Raw genomic sequence first — 22,044 nt, forward strand, 5'->3', positions numbered from 1 at the left:
CTTTGATGCCAATGCCAGAGGGGTAAGGAAGTTGCAGGAAGACAGGTTGGAAGCGATGGATCCAGGCCACAGATGGAATCAACCATTTACAAAGAGTCCTGTCCGTGAGAAGGTCCAGGTGGCTTCAGGACACAGAGTCCAGGCTCCACTTTCCCTGAAGGTTCTGCAGACGAGGAGCTTTGGTCAGTGGCCCAGCCCTCCGTGCTCCTCCCTCGTTGGCTGGAGGCTAGGCATCATCCAGGTCTCTGTCCACATGTTCCCCAGCAGGATCCTCCCCTCACTCCCCCACCTGCCTGCTGTGAAGCCAACTCCACCTCCAGTGAGTCTCTACCTTCCCATGCTGTGCTATTCCCATCCCATCGTTTCTGTCTCTGAGATGATCTAGCTTATTTTCTGGTCAATTGCCTGTCTCTCACTCTACGATGTGAACTCCATGGGCGTGGAGGCCTGGCCCACCTCCCTTAGTGTGGTATCCAAAGCGTTGGGCACAAGGCCTGGAGTTAGTAAATGCTCAATAAATACTTGTGGGAAAAATGAGTGGAGCCAAGTCAGCCCAAAGCCAAATGTCCTTCTCATCTCTGCAAACACAACCTTAGGCAGGAAGGTCAACTGATTGGCGTCCTAAACAAAAATCCCCCAGTTATTAACATAGATGATATAGAACAGACCCTGACTTTTGCCTCCCTGATACTTACCTGCTTGCTAACAGAGATCAAAAATTGATCAGATAGAAAGTGGAAGTCCCTGATGGCGGAAAAGATGGAGTCTCACAGAAGTAGACGAAAGAATGGGGGTTAAACATAAGACAAAATCTCCTAGAATTATACATAAGCACACACACACACAAGGACAAGGATTACATACAAGTAGTAAGTTGGTGCAAAGGTAATTGTGGTTTTTGACATTATTTTAATGGCAAAAACTGCAATACCTTTGCACCAACCTAATACTTACAAAATTGGTGAAATCTGACCAGGCTCTGTGGATTGTACCATGTCGATTTTCTTTTCCTGACATTAAACAAGGTGTTACCACTGGGAGCCTAGATGAACAGTATACAATACATATTTTTCTTTTGTATTTTCCTCTGAATCTGTAATTGTTTCAAAATAAAAAGTTAAATAATGCATAATGAATACCTGTACCTTGTAGAGAGGGGATAGAGCAAGGTTATCAAGCGTAAAAAGGTAATAAAGATGTAGCAACAGCAACCTCAAATTTTCTTCTTGAACTGGTCTCAAAGATTTAAAGAGAACTGAGAACAGGTCACTCTCTTACTGTCCGGTTTTGTGTTATGCCCACTGTAAAATGGACGGCCTGAAATCATCATGCCATTAGGGCTTTGTGTCTTCCACTTTGGGAACTTTAGACTATAAGGTAAAAGTCCACTCTCCTCAGTCTAAATTTCATGGCTTTCTCCAGCAGACTCCATTTACCCAACCTGTTCATTCTGGATCACCACGGTGAGGCTCCCTCTTTTTTGCATTCTCACGTAGACTTGGACTCTTCCTTGGCAGCACTTATTACAACTGCAAACACAGAATCCAGTATATCCCTGGTTGGTGATCATCTACCTCCCCCATGACAGTGCAAGTCCCACGCAGTAGGGACTGTATTCTTTGTTCCTTTTATGCCTCAGGCATGTAATAGGGGCCCAGTCAACATTTTAGAAATATAATGAAATTAATTACTGCCCCAGAGTAGCTCAGGAAGCAATACATTCAGTGACCATGTGGCCATTACTACCCCGTCTATTACATCTATGAATTAGACACAGGCACCCGTTTCTCAAAATACTTTACACCCATCTGTTAGCAAGCAAATCATCCGCTGATTTGGCGAGGACAGGACACTGCATTGCCACCTGCTACTAAGCTGCTTTGCTAGACGCTCAAAGCTATACCATCTACGATGAGAACAGCACCATTTTGACCGTGGTGCATCTGTATGAAGAACAATCTATGGCGTCATTTTGGCACATCCGGGTGTGTGTTCAGGTGGATGTGGGTGAGAACTCTCAAGCTTCAGCAGGTTGGGGGACATCCATGGTCTTCAGTTTCTCTTCCTCCTGGGAGTTGCCTGTCCAGGGTGCTCCTCTGCTCTAGCCAGCCCAAACCCCCAGTGCACCTTTCCCTGACCCTACATGGGATGAAAACTCCGTTATGACTTTTGCAAGACCTATATAAATATCAGGTTCTAAGGCCCACAGAGGATTAAAAACTATATGAGTAAAGGAAAGAAAATAGTAAAGCTACTAAACTCTAAGTTAACCCACATCCTGAGAATTACGTAGTTGCTCAAAAATAAGCAGGGCCCAGACCTTGCAAAGAAAAAGACTCAGTGACTTTGTGGGCAAAGTGAGCAGGAAACAGAAGGAGTCCTTTCTGCAGGGCCCTAGGCATGGAGAGGAAGACTGAGAAGCCAAGACTATTGGTTTAGAAAGTGTTCATTATGTTCCTCCCTAACGGGGTTACAGCAGCTCTTGATGTGCTTATTCTAGACCAAGGTTCCCAGCCCAGGGCACATTGGCAGAGTCTTGAGATATTTTTGGTTGCAAGTTTTCAGAGCAGGGGAATGGCACCTAATGGGCAGAATGCAGGGACACCAGTAAACATCCCCAAACCCACAGAACTCCCTCACCACAAAGAATTATCCCCCCCAAGTATCAATAGTACTGAGACTGAGAATCCCTCATCACGAAAGCTCTAAATTTTGCTGAGATGGCGGTGAATGTACCAAGGGAAGGGGGGACATTGCCCTTTTATCCATCAAAATGTCAGCGTAAGGGCCAAGCAGACATCCTCCCCCACCAGTTCTTCTCAGTGGCTTGGGGGAAAACCCACAGTCACTCCTTTCTATCAGCTGCACTCAGTCTTCTACACCATGGCATGGATGCTACAGGATAATGATATTATCCACTATTGTAATCATTTTTTCATTGCTATTTGAAGAGAAATTTGCATAGGTTATTATATCAGATGGTATATAAGACGAGTCTGGGGTTCATATAAAATGCAGTGTGCCAAGAACTATTACTGCAAGTAATGTGGGAGGAAAAATGAGAGGTTATTTATTATTCAAGAAGCCAGGCATGGTGGCTCACACCTGTAATCCCAGCACTTTGGGAGGCTGAGGTGGGTGGATCCTTTGAGGTCAGGAGTTTAAGACAAGCCTGGCCAACATGGTGAAACCATGTCTCTACAAAAAATACAAAAATTAGCCAGGTGGTAGTGGCATGTGTGCGCCTATAATTCCAGCTACTAAGAGGCTGAGGCAAAAGAATTGCTTGAGTCTAGGAGACAGAGGCTGCGGTGAGCTGAAATCATGCCACTGCATTCCAGCCTGGGTGACAGACTAAGACCCTGTCTCAAAAAAAAAAATTTTATATATATATATATATATGGAGACAGATATATATATATATATGCCACAGGGCTCATCCACCCACTTCCTTCCATCTTCACTCAAATGCCACCTTTCCAGAGAGAGTTTCCTAGGACTTTCTCTAAATTGCAAGCATTTTTCTTACCCATTTATATGCTATCCATTCCTGGCTTCATTTTTTTTTTTTTTCCTTTTTAGCATTTCTCATGATCTAACATACTACTTACGTTACTTATGTGTTTTATTTTGTGGCTTCCTATAAAAATCCAAGTCCCATGAAGACAGAGATGTTGTTGTTCTGGTCCTTGTAAAATTCCCAGTACCGAAAGTCATGCCTGGTATAAACAGGTTTTCAAAAATTATTTCTTGAATGAATTATTGAGAAAAGGATTGGAGATTTTTAGTTATGTGGCCTTAATACACCTACTGTTGCTAAAAAGTTCAAAATGTTTGAAATATGTATGTCCTACTTCTCAAAAGAATAAATATCAGGAATCAATAAGCACAAAAATTCTACCTTAGAAGTGATAGAGAAATACAAATGAAAACAAGATAATATTTTATCTGCCAAATTAGCAAGTATTAAAATAAATAAATTGGTACTACCCCGTTTCAGTATGCATACGCATTTTCTGCATAAGCATTTCTACACTATCAGTGAGAACATAAATTGGCTCAAATTTTCAGCAAAAATATTTTGGTAATGTATAGCAAGTTGCTAAAATTACTTACAAAAATTAAACTAATCATTTAATTTTAATAAATAATCTAGGGAAATAACAAGACAGGAGGACAAAGACATATGAAAATATTTATTGAAACTGCTTAATATCAAAAATTGAGAAAGTTTTTTTAATTCACAAAAATAGTTGGTTAAATAAGTTATATTTCAGAAATTTAGTAGCATAATCTGGTCAATAAAACCCTGTGTATAAGCTTATTGAGGGGTGTAAGAAAAGCTAACAATAGATTCTTATGGTAGATTAAATGTTGCTACAATTCCCTGCCTCTCCCTGTGTTTACACATGCCTTCAAGATTGTTGAATCTTTTATTTTACTCCTCGCACACTGGATGTTCTAAATCAAGAGCTAATAGACCACTGCTTATATTTGAAAGAGCTGAATAGTCATTGATTAGTCCATTCTCAGGCTGCTCTAAAGGAGTGGTCCAAAACTGGGTAACTTATAAAGGAAAGAGGTTTAATTGACCCACAGTTCTGCATAGCTGGGGAGGCCTCAGAAAACTTACAATCATGGTGGAAGGGAAAGCTAACACGTCCTTCTTCACATGATGGCAGAAAAGAGAAGTGCCGAGCAAAATGCCAGAAAAGCCCCTTATAAAACCATGAGATCTCATGAGAACTCACTCACTACCACGAAAACAACAATATGGAGTAACCGCCCCCATGATTCAATTACCTCCCACTGGGTCCCTCCCGCAAATTATGAGAACTACAACTCGAGATTTGGGTGGGGACACAGCCAAACCATATCAGTCACTAAGGCCAAATTGAGATGAACCTGGCCTTTCAACAGAAGTAACTAAAATGGAGAGGCTCAGCAGCGTGCTAACCCCACACAGCAAGTCTGTAAAGGGATGAGAGGTAGAGTTGTCTCCCAGGTCAGTCGCCAAGGCCTCCTTCATATCTGTGCTTCCCCTGGGTCCTTTAGGTGATGTCACAGGGTGATTCAGTCTCCCTGAAAGGTTCTAAAAGCACCAAGGAGCAGGCTGACCTGACATCCATTTCTATGGAGGGGACTGCTTGCCTGTTTCCCATATTCTCTCCACAATAGAGCAGAAACAAACAGAAACACAAACTCCTGCTGATGATGCCATGAAAACAGAAACAGAAATACAAACTCCACAGTGAAACCCGTACCTTACACTGCAGAATGTGAGAGGGCAATAGAGGGCACGTGGACACAACCCTCTGAAGCAGCCCAGCAGGGGCGCCATGGAGCTAGTTAGGCCCAGAGAAGCACTGGTTTCCATTAATAAAGGAGATCAACCTCAAAACAAAACCACTTGGCAGCTGAGTCAACATCCTGCCTGCTAGCACAACAGGCGCTATTCATCTCCGCATTGAGAGCAGCACGTCACGACAGGATGCCAAGTCTATCTTCAGCAGTGGTGCTCCTGTTTATAGTTTATAGAAAATGATTTATTCCTGGAAACGTTCTAAGGGCTACATTTCCTGTTGGCTAAAAACATCTTTCAAAGGAATCGTAACTAACAATAAATGCAACTGACCACCGAGCCTTTGCTACCCAGAATTCCCTAGTACTTCACTCAGGTCAATTCAGGCCACACAGAAAAACCAGTTCAGGGGCTGTGGGCTGCCCTTCAACATGATCTTAGCATTTCCTCTGTCATCACCTGTTCCCAGCCACCAGCACCCTCACCTGAATCTGATGGCAGCCTGCAAGGTAGCCTCCCTCCGTTCATTCTTGCAATCCCTCATCCCACTCCTCATACAGCACCCAGACTTCCAGTTTCTTTCTTTTTTTTTTGATGTATAAAAGTGAGATAATGTCACTCACCTGCTTAAAACACTCCAGTGACTTCCCACTGCTATTGGAAGAAAATCTAAACTCTCTCTATGGTCCTGGGAAGCCCTGCATGATTGGCCATCTGTGTACATCCCTAATCTTCGTTCGTAAAAATTTTCCCAACATTCAACGCATACAAGCCCCACTGGCCTTTCTCTAGGTCCTGAAACATAACAGGCTCTTTCCTATTATAGACTCACACAGACACGGACCCCACAGCCTCGAGTGCTGTTTCCCCTACACCCTTCAACTCCTCACCTTGCAGGACTTCACTTAAATGCCAAATTCTTGTAAAGCAGATCTTTTTTTCCAACTATAGATCATAATCCATTATTGAGTCATGATCCCAAAATAGCTGGTATTCATGAGCAACGTTTTAATAACAGAATAGCACATTGTTCTTAGAGGTAAAGAGTTTAACAAATAAAAATAAATACTTTTTAAAAGAAAAGAATACTGGAGGTCGTTCGAATTTAGCCTCAGTAGCCATATCTGTCCAGTTCTCCCCTCTCCGGAATGGCCTCCCTAGTCACTAAGGTATTAGTGCTTTAGGTGCTCCGTGTTGCACCCCTCCATCAATAACTGGGTATATGGAATTGGCCTTCCATTCCTATGACCTCAGGGGCTCAAGAAGCTTTAGTGACGGTGACTGTCAAACTTGGAGGGCCCCTCAATGTCATAAATATACCAGACGGATTGAAGATGGGGGCAATCACACACATGCACACACACACATGCGCACACACACAAACACACACTCCTCAGCAGCTGCTGACCCGAGTTTCCAGCAGATGTTTTCTGCTATTTATTCTCTGACACACTTGTGGCTGTCATTAATGCACAATGACTCCTGTTTTCTTGTCTGACTAGGCTAGAAACAGCAGCGCCACACTGTATGAAGTCCTAAGACAGAGCTGCTGTCTCTTCCCTGTGAGTCAGAAGGCCTCTTCCTACTGCCTGTTTGACCTTAAGGAAGTCACTTTGGGCTCTCAGATTTTCTCATGGGAGAAATAAAGGGGTTGCTTTCTGAGATCTTTGAAGTCCCTTCGGTGGTAGCGACTGAAATATAGATATAGACTCTTCTGGTCTATTATTCTCATTTCAATAATGTGCTTTTTCATCTTCCTGAATCCTCAAGTCAGGACATTTTTAGTTCCAAATGACAAAAATTTGCATTTTAAAAATGTAATATTTAAGTGAAAAAGAAAAGAAAAGGAAACCATTGAATCTTATACATGAAAAGCCCAGGGGTAGCTCCAGGGACCTAAAGCGAGTCATCAGAAAACTGTTCCTCTCTATTTTTTCCCTCTACTGTACCATCTTTTGTGTTGATTTCCTTCTTGAAAACCTTCTTTAGTAGACGCAGGATGGCATTTAAAAGCTCTGTAGTTTCAAGACAAATCCTGGGAAAATTCTCACTGAAGTCTTTGTGAGTAGGCGATCATTTGCGAAGTGACTTTGGTAGCCGCAGAAACAGAATGTGTGGATTGGATGGACCGGGCATCCGCCCCACCCAAAGCTCATAGTTTGGGAGTCCAGGGGAGATGGTTCTCCAAGGGAAAATTGGTCTGGGATGGACAGAAAGGAGAATGTATGTGTTTTTCTTTGTCTTTTCTTTTTTAAATTTATTTATTTATTTTTTTAGATGGAGTCTTGCTTTTTCATCCAGGCTGGAGTGCAGGGGCACATTCTTGGCTCACCTGCAACCTCCACCTCCTGGGCTCCAGTGATTCTCCTGCCTCAGCCTCCTGAGTAGCTGGCATTTTACAGGCACGCGCCACCACGCCCAGCTAATTTTTCTATTTTTAGTAGAGATAGGGTTTCACCATGTTGGCCAGGCTGGTCTCAAACTCCTGATCTCATGTGATCCACCCGCCTCCACCTCCCAAAGTCCTGGGATTACAGGCACGAACTGCCGTGCCTGGCAGAGAATGCATGTTTTATAAGCAAAACAATAGCTGCCACTCCCAGTGTGTTCTAGTTGGAGAATCAACCTTCACGATCGCCTTCCACGTTTAAAAATATCTATCCACAATGATCTATGGATCCTAGTTTACTGGAAGCCAAACCTGGTGATTACAATTCTGAGCCATGCAATCATTTGACCCCAAGGTGACATTTAATTCAAACCTTTGTTTACTTGTTATATTTTGTATTCTCTCAGTATTGATCTCTTGTCTGTGACTTGGTTCTTACAACCACTCTGAGATTGGGTGCAATTTTCTTGATTTTGTGGGCCCTACCTACTCCTAACTTTCACTCTCTTTCCTGATCCCAAGATTTTGTGCTTAGTGATTTTCCTGCCCTTTCTTCCTTTTATTCAGGTCTTTGCCCAAATAGCATCTTCTCAGAGAGTCCCTCCTGGTGTACATAAAATTGTGGTTACTTCCTGGTTAGTTCATCCTCACTCTTAGCTTGACCTCCTTAGCTTCTACCTCCTGTCACAATATATGTGTTCACCTGTCTGTGTTTCTGTCATGTGTCTGTCTCCTCTTCCTTCTGGGTTCCTTAATCTGGGATCTGTGGATGGAATTTAGTTCTGTGGAATTTAGTTGACAAAAGGGAAGGAATCACAGTTTTCACTTTCATTAAGTCAGTTGTTACTTTCATTCAGCATTTTCTTCAATTATGATTATGGTATGATTCGCAGTCTACTGCTCATACTATTAGGTTTGTATTATTGTGTAATCATAGGCCAGTGTCTTTGTCACCAATGCAAACTGCACACATTTCCATGTTATTTTAAGCTTAGCAGATGATTTGAAATAACAACTTTTTTGCCACTGTAGAGAAGATTCTGACGTATAACCTATAGTCTCTGTAAGGCCTGCAGCAAGATTAGTGCCCAGCTGCCTGGTGTTAACCTAACCATTAACACACTTCCATGGACTTCCCTATGTTACTTCCCCACTGCCCTAGAAAACTACTTTTATGTAAATTTTTGTCTTAGAGAACTTTTTAAAAAATACAAATAAGCCAGGTCATCTTACCCCACAGAATATGATGTTATATTGTCATTGTCATGTGAACTTTTATCGGATAGCTCACGTAACAGGTGCGATTTATTTTGAAATACAATGAGACAAAACTAAACTGAAAAACAAATTAAAAAATCTCAAAAATCTGCAATCAGATGTTTATGTCTTCAGAGTTCCTGGGGAGTAAGTTACTAACTTTTGCATCAACTTATGACCCATGAAATTGACCCTAAGTGACTCAAGTGGGCTTAAACCCCGGCTGTCATCAGCAAGCACTCCTGCAACATAGAAAAATGAACACTTCTTTTTTCTATGTGGGTTCACTTTACATTTGAAAAGTATTTAACATAAAATTTTACTGTATCATGATCTAAGACTCTATGGAATCATTCAAACAAAACAGATGTTGAATTGATACATATAGCCCCAAATTTCTCAATAGACCGGATATAAAGAAACTCAGAGATACTTGCAGTCTCAAGAATGCAGACTCACAGGCTATGGGTGAGCCTCTGTCCCCTGTGGGTGGATTCCATCCACCATGCAGAGTCAGTCTATGGATGGTCCTCTCTGGGCCCTAAATGCATCCTTCAAAGGAGCCTGCCCCAGGGCATGGGAACATTAGAAAGATGGCACCTGGGCTGTGACGCGAATGAAGAGAGAAATTAGCCATTAGTAGTGAAGGAAAAGCAGGCTTCAGGCTGAAAGAGGAAGAACTAGAAACAGGAATGGAGGTGTGCCATTAACAAGGCAGGAAAATAATAAACAGTTGTATTCAGGTGCCAAGTGAAGAAGGGGTTTGAAGAATAAAGGGATAATCAAACCCTGTTCAATGCTGCTGGAAGGTCAAGGCAAAGATCTGTACCTTCGACATTCAGACCTCACCATCAGAAATGCAAGAGCACAACAAGGCCCTTTGAAAATATAGATCTCAATGACAACAGAAAGGGACATTAGCGTTATACATTTGACAGGTGTTCGCTCTTTTCCTGAGTTCAAAGGTGTTCAGTTAAGCTTTCAGATTGTGGGATAAAGTGTCACCTGGTCGACACACAGGGGCAAAGTCTCCAGGTGGAAATAAAATGAATGACACATTGGGATGCCAGAAACCACATGTCAGCAGCTGACCATTGCAATCGCTATGCCGAGAATTCTCACCACTCTTGAGGAACCCGGGCAAGGCTTACTGGGGCCTCTGATTATCCAAGGTGATCTGCAGAGAAAAGGACTTCAGACCTCACTATCTCATTGGAAGTGTGTGGTGACTTCCACCCACAGGCCAGCTAAACTCCATATGCACATGGACCAAGGGTCACTCAGCCGGCCTCCTAAAGGCTCCTCACTCAGCCGGCCTCCTAAAGGCCCTTCAATGAAGGATGTCCCTAAACTGGGGTCACGTTTCATTTTATGGAAATTAAGTAGATGTACAAGTTAAACTTTAATGCCAATTTTTAAATAAAAATTTTATAATAGAATCTATTTTTGTTATTTGAATATCAAGTTTATTCTTGCAAAAATGTAATCACCTTTCTATGAAGAAAACTGGTGGTCAGGTGCAGTGGCTCATGCCTGTAATCTCAGCACTTGGGAGGCTGAGGCGGGCAGATCATGGGGTCAAAAGATCGAGACCCTCCTGGCCAACATGGTGAAATCCCATGTCTACTAAAAATACAAAAATTAGCTGGGCCTGGTGGCAGATGCCTGTAGTTCCAGCTACTCGGGAGGCTGAGACAGGAGAATCGTTTGAACCTGGGAGGTGGAGTTTGCAGTGAGCCGAGACAGTGCCACTGCACTCCAGCCTGGCAACAGAGCAAAATTGCATCTCAGAAAAAAAGAAAAAGAAAAAAAAAAAAAAAAAACCCAGAAAACTCGAAACTCGTTAGTAAAAATGATTCTGATTTCACAGAAAGAATAATAAATCTACCTACTGAAGACCTGTGTTTTTCAGTCCTGATCTGCTGCTAAACTAGCATGGCAGAGAAACCAAAATCCAAATCCTGGCTCTGCCAGTTTCTGGCTGCGTTGCCTCGGGCAAATCACCCTCAGCTTTCTCAGCTGAACAATGGGGATAATTGTATCTTCAATATGGAAAGCCGAGAGGATTTAAAGAGAAAAAAGATGTCAAAGACACAGCACAGGTGCTGGCACACATTAAATGGTAGCATTGAGGGCAACTTTGTGGCTAACATCATACATTTTCAGGTCATCTTATTCCAAAGTAGATTTTGGTCTTTGGAATGGGATGACCCGAAATGGTATCAGGTTGCTGGAGTGCTATATGATTTGTAACATGTGACAGTGAGGAATTTCACTTGCCTGTTTGACCTTCTAGAAATTAAATGGCTTAAAGAGCTTGAAGAAACATACCTAACTGTGAAAAGATGCCTGAACATAGCATCATCATTTAGGGTACCTTGCAATGCTTGGACCCTCACTCCATGCTAAGCACCATGCTAAGAACTTTACATATAGTAGTATCTCATTTAATCTTCCCAGTGGCAGTGTGTGTTAAAGATGTTTATCATACCCATGACTACAGGGATAGGGATATTAGCAAAACATGATTTTTTATTTTTTTAGTTATAAAGGAAATTTGTCATGAACTTCACTCACTCAGTGTGTGTGGATACATTTGTTCCCTGAAGAAGTTAGGAAGAAAAGAAACAGATGACAAAGTTGAAGCATATTCAGTTTTTAATAATGGGGAATGAAGTGACCACATCTCAGCTATATTGATCAATGGAAGGAGATAGATAATTAAATTTTCATTCAACATTTGAAAAGTGTGTTCATAAAACAAGGTATGCCATTTATTAATTTAGAATTTGAAATAGTTTTATATGTAAGAAAACCCCAAAATAACAGTGGCTTAAGTAAAATAGAAATCCATCCCACTCTCATATAAAGAAGCCTGAAGGTGAAAAAGTCCATGACTGATATGACAACTTCATCGTTATCAGGAAAAAAAACCCAGGGTGCTTCTACCTTTATTTGTTGCCATTCCAGCCTGGAGCCTGCATTTTCAAGGTTCCTCATTGTCCAATATGGCTGCTGGAGCTCCAGCTATCTCATCCAAGTTCAAAGTAGCAGAAGGAAGATAGTAAGGAAAGACAAAAGGGTTCATTTTCAAACTGAATCAACCCCTTTTATTTAGCCACCCTGAAAGTAACCCATACACACCCACCAAGATTAAGTCACAAGGCCATACAGGAGATGCTAGGAACTTTGAGAACATAACTGCCTCACATAAAATCAGGTGTTATTAAAGAAGTAGAACATGGTTATTGTGTAGACAGCTGGCCATCAAAAGAACCCAAAAAAAATTACACAGTTAGTGCTCAAACAGAAATTTGAAATAGATGATCTCCTGGTCTTCCACCAAAGTTGTAATAAAATGTTAAGTTCACTCTGTGGACATCTGGACCAAAAAACAAACAAACAAAAAAAAGCAAAGTCAGGTGCCCTCCTTCTTTTCCCATCCTCCTCTCCTCCAAGGTTTCTACTGTTCTCTTCTGCACCACTCCTGAAAGTGGTGTCCCATCACTACCCTGAGGCCATCAAAGCTTCATGAGTTTGCACTGGGGTTTCCTGTTCACGCCTTTAGAAAACACTGGATGTCACAAAAAGTCTCCAATACGGAGGAAGCAGTGATGACATGGAAGAGCCACAGTGCAATTTCCCTGCAGATTTTACCCTTAATTAGGATGAAGGGTGTGGTAAGCCTGATAACGGCCCCCAAACGTGTCCACATCTTAGTCTCCAAAACCTGTGACGATAACACTTTACGTGGTAAAAGGGACTTTGCAAATATGATTAATCATATTGAGACAAAGGGATTTTCCTGGATGATCTGGGGAGGCCCCAAGTATTCACAAGAGTCCTTATATGAGGAAGGAGCAGGAATCATGTGGAGAAGGCTGTGATGTGATAGAGACAAGGCAACATCAGCCGGAGGCAGAGGCTCAGCCACAAAGAGAAGAGAGCAGAGTTCAGAGGAGAGATCTGAAGATGCTGCAACGCTGTCTCTGAAGATGAAGGGAAGGGACCGTGACCCTGCACTCACAGGAGGCCTCTAGAAACAGGGAAAGACAAAGAATGAATTCTCCCCAGAGCCATGAGAAGGAAAAAGCAGCCCGATGACCCGTTTTACATTTGTGACCTCCAGAGCTGCAAAATAACAAACTTGTGATGTTTTAAGCCACTTCATCTGATGATTTGGTACAGAAGCAATAGAACACTAACATAAAGCGTATCTCAAACACGGCACAGATGACTACAGTTAGTGCTGGATATAGTTGGGCATCTGGATCAGGTAGATGTGCCATCAAGGGCATATTTGAGGTTGACTACTGTGCGGCAGCTAGCTTTCCCTGAGCAATGCCAGGTGCCCTCTGCACCCTGGTATCACAGGCTGGTGCAACAAAACTGGCCTTGAGGGAGTCCTAGAGAAAGGAAAGCACACAGAAGAATGTCAAAGAATAATAAAAATGACAACAGTTACTTGTCATAGCCACATGTGTCGGATGCTTGCAGAATGCCAGGGTCCTTCTAAGCACACCCTGTGCATCCCCTCACTTGATCCTCAGCCTTGGGGTAGGTGTTGGAATGTGTCCATTTAATAGAAGAGGAAACCAGAGCACAGAGAGCTTCAGCCACTAATGTGGTTTGGCTGTGTCCCTCCCCAAATCTCACCGTGAACTGTCAATAATCCCCATGTGTCAAAGGCGGGACCAGGTGGAGATCATTGAATCATGGGATCTGTTTCCCCCATTCTGTTCTCATGGTAGTCAGTAAGTCTCACGAGACCTGATGGTTTCGTAAATGGGCATTCTTTGACATATGCTCTCTTGCCTGTTGCCATGGAAGATGTGACTTTGCTCCTCATTCACGAACTTCTGCCATGATTTTGAGGCCTCTACAGACATGTGGAACTGTGAGTCAATTAAATCTCTTTCCTTTATAAAATATCCAGCTTCAGGTGTGTCTTTATTAGCAGTGTGAGAAGAGACTAATACAGCCACTTCCCCAGGGTCTCAGAGCTAAAAGTGTGCTAAGCCAAATCCAACCCACTGGTGTCTGATTCTAGAGCCAGGGCTCCTTGCTTCTGTGCTGTGTGGTTGCCCAAGGATGGGCTCATCTTCTTCCCCTGCCTTCATTCAGTCATGCAAAATGCAATTGCCCCACACTTAGAGGAACAGAAGGTGGAAGGCTAAACACAGAAGAGAAAAGAAATGAAGCAAAATGATGGGGAAGGAGGGAGTTAGATGGAAAGAAACACCCCTCAGGTTACACTAAGAATCGGCCTCAGAGCTGAAAAATGATTCTGAGAAACAATCTTCTCCTTTTCCCTTACAACATACACCATCTTCGCCTCTCCACACTTACCTACAACCGTAATTTAAACAAGTCTCATGGAGGGGCTCCAGACACACATCAACTCTGTTATTTAGGTCCATATCCATGCCTGGAATGTTGTGCCTTGACTTCCCAGGATAGAAAATGCCTGTGTGTTCCTCAAGACCTCATTGCTCAAGGCCTGGCAGAATGACTCGGTTTCTTTCTTGCCTCCCCAAGCCCTACCCTAAGTGTTCCCACAGCATGTGGTCCCCATGGTTCTCCAGCTTTTCCAAGATGGACTGGAAGCATTGCTTTTTATGTGACTGCTGACACATCTAGTCTGGTGGATTGTCAGACTCATCTATTTCCAGTGCCCATTACCTCTTGTCTTGCCCAGGGTTGGGATATAGGAGACACACAATACGTAATCATTACGTTCTAGCATTTCTTTCTCATTGAAATCCTTGCATCAATCTATTTTAACAGATAATATTTTTTAAGTTTTCATGTGTATGTAAACCTGGGAAACTATCACTACCATCAAGATAATGGCCAATCAAGAAAACATGTTGGTGAGGCTGCAGGGAAAAGGGAATGCTTATACACCGTCGGTGGGAATGTAAACTAGTTCAGCCACTGCGGAAAGCAGCCTGGAGATTTCTCAAAGAATTTAAAATAGAACTACCATTCCACCCAGCAATCCCACTACTGGGTCTATATTCAAAGGAAAATAATGTATTCTATCTAAAAGACACACGAACCCATATGTTCATTGCAACACTGACATAGGATCAACCTCAGTGTCCATCAACAGTGGATCAGATAAAGAATATGTGGTATCTGAACACCATGGCATACTATGCAGCCACAACAAAAAACAAAATCATGTTCTTTGCAGCAACATGGATAGAGCTGGAGGCCATTATCCTAAGTTACCTAACTCAAGAACAGAAAACCAGATATCACATGTTCTCACTTATAAGTGGGAGGTAAACATTGAATACACTTGAATACAAAGATGGGAACAAGAGACACTGGGAATCACTAGACCAAGAGGGAGGGAGGAAGACGGCCATGGCCTGAAGCATTACCTGTAGTTAGCAACTATGCTTACTGCCTGGGTGATGGGATTGCTGGGACCCCAGGCCTCAGCGTCAAGCAATTTATCCATGTAACAAACATGTACATATATTAAAAGTTAAAATTTAAATATATATGACCAAGAGAGCTCATTTGTCACCCTGAGGTCAGGAGTTTGAGACCAGCCTGGCCAACATAGTGAAACCCTGTCTCTATTAGAAATATGAAAATTAGCCAGGCTTGGTGGTGTATGCCTGTAATCTTAGCTACTCAGGAGGCTGAGGCAGGAGAATCACATGAATCCAGGAGACAGAGGTTGCAGTGAGCTGAGATCATACCGCTGCACTCCAACCTGGGTCACAGAGCAAGACTCTGTCTCAAGAAAAGACAAAAAGGTTCATTTGTGCCATTCTGTAATGTTATGCCCAGATCGTTTGTTCCCCGAAGAAGACCACCAGAGTCCAGAGTCAAAGCCAAGCGGCAAGGATCTTTAATGCAAGTTCGAACTTGGTCCCTCCGTTCTATAACATACAAGAGGGCCCCAAACAATGCATGCGCTTGCTATTTATAGCTCGAGGTAAACAGGACTTGGCAGGTTACAGAGGAACAAGGCATTTCTCTAGGCTACAGCATTACAATTGGTTTACATGTTAATGTGAAGTTATGCTCTTAGCAGCCTTCTGATCGGTTCCTGCGCTTTTACAAACGGTTGTAACCTTATCGGAGATTCCCCAGGTGTTGTTTTTCTTAATGTGTTTGTCCTTACAATGTCTGGAGTCTATAGATAACCTTAATCGGTTAGGTCCGGGGTCGATCTTTAACTAGGCTCAGGGCGCCGCCCGGGCTGTTTGCCTGTGGACTTCATTTCTGCCTCTTAAGTCTCTTCATTTGATCTCTTTCAGTAATCCCTCCTGCTCACCTCTCCCTGGAGTCCGCACTCCCCAGAGGCACACAGTTACTGATCTACTTTCTTACACTGTAGATTTGTTTGTATTCTCAATGATTTTTAAAAATGCAATCATACACTTTCTGCATAGCTTCTTTGATTTAGCATAAGTATGTACAGATCTATCACTATTACCGCATATATCAAAAGTGACTTCCTTTTCATAGCTTAGTAGCATTTTGTTATGTGTATTAACCTTTTTTTACAGCTTCATAGTATTAGTTATACCATTATTTGTTTATCTAGTCACCTACTGATGGGCATTTGAGCTGTCTCCAGATTCATGTTAGTTCAAATAAAGCTGTTAAGAACATTCATGGAAAGTCTTTGTATGAACATACAATTACATTTCTCTTGGGTAAATACCTAGAGGTAGAATGGCTTCATCACAGCAAAGTTGTATGTTTAATTAAAAAAAAAAAGTGGCTATACTATTTTACCTTCCACAGCAGAACATTCCAGATTCTCCAAATACTTACCAACACTTGCAAAATCTTTTTAAAAAATTTAATAGATTTTTTTCAATTTAAATTTTTAAAAGGTGCCATTCTAATTGGTATGTAATGGCATCTCATTGCAGTTTTAATTTGTGTTTACCCAATGACTAACGATGTTGAGAGCATCTTTCTGTGTTCACAAATCCATTTGCCGTCTATCCATTTTGCTATATGAGATGTTTGTTACAAATGGTGCCCTTTGAACTGGAGCTCACATTGAAATTACGGAGCAATCAGCTGCAGCCTGGGAGGAGAAAGCTGAATAGATTGGCAGTAACATGAGAACAAGCCTTGTGGTGAAAAACGTAAGTGGCTTCTATCCAAATGACTTCTTAATTGTTAGTCATTTGCGATGAATGAGCTGTTCTGCCACTAACAGGAATGGGCTGTGTGTCCTGCCTGCGATGGTGACAATTGCTGGGGCATGGTACTAAAATGAGCAAAGCCTTCCTAATAGAGGTCATTACCTTCCTCACCTAGAGGCAAAAAGACTACACAGGAAAGAGCTGGAACTCCAGCGGTAAGTACCAGCTCTCCAGTCATTCACCTCCCGACTGGCTGAGTGATCATCACTGGAACTCCAGCAGTATCAGCTCTCCGGTCATTCACCTCCCGACTGATAGAGTGATGATCAGTAAATGCTCTCAGAACTCCGGAAAGAGCCAGATAATGACCTGAGCAAAATCTCCCTCCCCACCTGGGTCCCGGAGGTTAAGACGGACAAGGTGATCTACAAGGTCACCACCCAAATCAGGCACAGTGAACTTTTATCCCATGAATTTCAGCTGTTTGAGGCAGGGGTAAATGTGAAGGAAAGGCAGGTGGGTGGGTAAATGACAGAAGTCAGCCTGGTTGGGGTGAAGGGAGCCACAGAGCTGAGTATCCTGCTATGGAGAAGAGGGCAGTGGTTGAAGTGTGGATTCTGACCAGCACTCCTCCTTTATTCTCTCAGTGGCGTCATCTCCACTTGGCAGACAGAAAAGTAGAAGCTCAGAGAGGCTCAGGGATTTGGCCAAGGTCAGACTGCCACTACCTTGATGTCTGACCTTGGCAAGTTCTTCAAACTCTCTGCCTCAGCGTCCTTGCTTATAAAATGGAGACACAATAGCACCTATTCAGGAGACTTTTGCAAAAGCCTCCATGAGAAAATACATGTGTGAGTGATGATCGTGGATAATCTCCCGTATGATGGAGAGAGGGTCTGGGGTTTCTGTTTATTGTTACCAGTGGATAATGTAAATCCACTTTTGCTGAATGTTTTCTTTTTTAAAAAATGTTAATCCATAATGCTTGACTCCAAATAAAATTCCTAAAATCAAACCTTGAAAATTAAGTCAAAAATATAAAAGTATTTAGTGGGCCAAAAGATGTTGTGTCAAGCCCACAGGTTTACAGATTGCAACCACACAGGCGTGCCATGTGGAATGAGGCGAGCTCGTAATTTTAGTGTTCCAGGAGTCACCCCATTGCTGCCACTTTTCCTCTGTTGCTGACCACGTTTACTAAGTGCAGGACTCTCTGATCAGCACCACTCTTACTCTCTCAGAAGCATCACAAATTTGGTAGATGAGGAAATAGAGGCTCAGAGAGGTTCAGGGATTTGACCAATGTCACACAGCCAGTAAGTGACTAAGCAGGGATTTGAACCTAGACCTAGCAGTGTCCATATGGACTCTGCTCTGGAGCCTCTGCTCCTGCTCTTTCTGTGGACTATCCACTTCTTCACCTTCCCTGCTTGGGGACAGATGATGGCCAAACTAAAACTGGACCAGATGTCTTCACGCAGTACTGAACAGCCTGGTGAGGTGTGGACAGACATCACCCCAGGCAGAGGGGTAAGCTTCCCACCTTGGCCCCTGCTGCCTCGAGCATGGGGAAACAGCCAGCGATGAACTGGGCTAAGCCCCAGGTAGCTCATTTTGTCGATGTTTCTGCTTGAGCATCATTGAGTAAAAGCTGTTGTTTGTCCTACAGACGAGTCTGTTTCGGCTTGTGTATGTCCTTGTAAAGGTTTAGAAGTCCCATTCAATTTAAATCCTGCAAGGTGGCTCAAAATAGTCTCAATGACTCTAAGGATATGATTTTGCATCTTCATCAGCACTCCTGCTGCAAATTCCCAGGTAGGCATTGACCATATCAGAGTTTCCTCATCCTATCAGGTGATACTCAGTGTTCTAAAAAGTCAGGGACTTATTACAAGCTCTCTCTCTCTCTCTCATAATTGGAGTCAAGGTCATGGACTGAATCAGGCAGGATGAAAGTGGTGGTTGGTGCATACGTGACTTGAGCAGCCACAGAGCCGAGCCTACTTGTCAATGATGATGCCCTTTCCTGGGGCCATTTCAATGGCAGGATGTCCACCCTAGCATGTCTGGAATGCTCCTGGCCAGCCACAAAGCATTTGGGCTTATTAACGATGCAACACGAGGTAGTGGCGATCATGATGACCTTAGTTCCGGGAGACTTAGCTTCACATTATGTTTCAGCCTTGGTGTCATCTTGGAAAAATAAATTTTTATTGGGTTTGTTGGTTTGCTTTTGCTTTGAGGGACTTATTCTGTTATAATGCTGCTCCTTACTGAGAGATATATATTTTTCCATTTCAAAGCATTTACTGAATAGTTAATACATGTACCTAATAAGACAAAGAGTGTTAAACGGCCCGTGTATACAGAAACAGATCATCTTATGCTGGTAATGCTTCATTCCTTAGGCATTTGTTAATTACATGAATGCTCATTTTCTGTTATTTTTTCAACACTTATTTGGATTGTGTATATTCTTATGTTTACATATATATACTGATATATATTACACACATAAGTATATATGATATATATAAGTATATATAAGTATACATAAGTGCATGTGTGTATATATATACACATAAATATATATATATATATATTTCTTTTTTTGCAAATTCATACTGCCAATCTTGAATCTTAGGGCTCTAGTTTCCATCTTCCCTTTCTTTTTGTCTTTTCAGGAACAGCCTGTTCATATACAAATATACATACACTCACATACACTCACAGACATGTAAAACACACATGTAGGTAAGCATAGCCTACCTTTTACACAAACAGCAGCATATGAAACAAAGTGGTTTGCACTTTGGTTTCCACTTGAGCAAAATACATTGGTGGACGTTCCATATCAATAGAGAGAATACTCTTTTCATTTTTAGTAACCATTGTACTGGTATATGATTACTTATTCCATATTTTACCCAAGATGTCTCATAAAGGTAGAAATTTTGGTTGTTTCCAAATTTGCTACAAAGAATAATGCTAGCTGGGCGTGGTGGCTCACCCCTGTAATCCCAGCGCTTTGGGAGGCTGAGGTGGGTGGATCACGAGGTCAGGAGATCGAGACCATCCTGGCTAACATGGTGAAACCCTGTCTCTACTAAAAATACAAAAAATTAGCCGGGCGTGGTGGCGGGCGCCTGTAGTCCCAGCTACTGGGGAGGCTGAGGCAGGACAATGGCATGAACCTGGGAGGTAGAGCTTGCAGTGAGCTGAGATTGCACCACTGCACTCCAGCCTGGGTGACAGAGCAAGACTCCATCTCAAAAAAAAAAACCAAAAAAAAAAAAGAATGCTGTGATGTATATTATTGGACATGCACATCTTTGTCCTTGTAATTTAGACTATCTGTGGGATAAAAGCCTAGGAGTGGAAATGTTGAGTGTATAGTATACTTCCTTTCAGCTCACTCCCGGGCTCGTTCAGCTCTCCTGCTGAATGTCTCAGTAACCAGTTGAGCAGATCCTCACTGTCTCCACCCACACCTGACAGAATCTATTAGATTGGTGCAAACATAATAATTTAGCAGATTAAGGTAGCCTGGTTCATATATCAGCAAAAACATCCCCTTTCTCACTTTCCATAAAGCTCTCACCACTTCCAGGAATACCACAAAAACACCTTGAAACTGTTCTAATGGGAAGACATTAACAAGTGTTGTCAAGGGTGTGGAAAAACAGAAACGCTTATCATTGCTGTGAGGAGAGTTTATCTGTTTCTGAAAACATTACATGGCTATTTACCAAATGACCCAGCAATTCCACTCCTAGGTATCTACCCAAGACAAACGAAAACCATCAGTGCACACATTTGCACAGGAATGTTCATAGCTTCACTTTTCATCAAAGCCAAAAAGTGAAAACAATTAGATGTTCACCAATGAATAAATATATTTAAAAACCTGTCGTGTATCCCCACAATGGAATGTTATTTGGCCATGAAAAGGAACAAAGCACTGATGCATGCTACATACAACACGGATCATGACATGGATGAACCTTGAAAACATGATGTGAAAGAAACCAGACACAAGAGAACACACATGATTCCACCAATATGACACATTGATAGAAGGGAATTCTAGATAGAGAAAATAGGTTAGTGATTGGCAGGGTCTGGGAATGGGAGCAGGGATTAATTCCAAAAGAGTTTGAGGGAGTCTTATTGAGTGACAAAAATGTTGTAAAATTGGATTAAGATGATGATAGCGTACCTTGGAAGGTTTGCTAAAAATTGTTGTGTTGCACACTCATGTATACCAGGCACTCTTTAGGCTGCACAGATGAAAAAGATACGATGATCTCTTCCCTCCCACTGCTTCAGATCCAACAAGGACCGGAAGAGCAATGATTCTTCCAAACTTCTTTATTTGTTATTTATGGACTCGGGCTGATATTTTAAAGCGTAAAGATTTCACAATGAAGAAAATAGAGCTTTCAGACTGGTCTTGCAGTCTTGGTAAGTCTCCCGTACTATTCGCACACACCCACATGACAGAAGCTAGGTGGGGCTGAGTCGTGGTGCCCTTGTTAGTCGGAAAGTAGCCTTCCAGTTCCCCAGGCTCCCCTCCCTCTCCCCTCTCCTCCCCAGCCTATGCACACATTCACTTGAGAAACCTAGTTTCCTGGAGACATTTTCAGGACCTTTGACATGTGTGTCCTTGGCTCTGTGCCAGGCATCATGGGAGTTGTGTGACCTTAGAACCCCATGGCTGGCATTGGGAGGCAAATGACACCACAGGTGACCAAGGGTAAAGACGCAGGGCATTCTTTCCACTCAAGCTTTCCATTTTGGAATTCAAATTTCTATTTTTCTTCCAGGCGATGTCTTCTCTGCATTTATAAGTTTCATTTTAGCTTTATCTCACTTCTGTCTTTATCAGTTTGGTGTCACCTTGCAATGAAGAAGCATGCAGATATGGCCTCAGTTTGGGGGACTCTGTTCAAGACACCCTGTGCCTT

This window comes from Trachypithecus francoisi, unplaced genomic scaffold (genome assembly GCF_009764315.1).
Source record: "Trachypithecus francoisi isolate TF-2019V2 unplaced genomic scaffold, Tfra_2.0 Lachesis_group11, whole genome shotgun sequence".
Lineage (NCBI taxonomy): Eukaryota > Metazoa > Chordata > Mammalia > Primates > Cercopithecidae > Trachypithecus > Trachypithecus francoisi.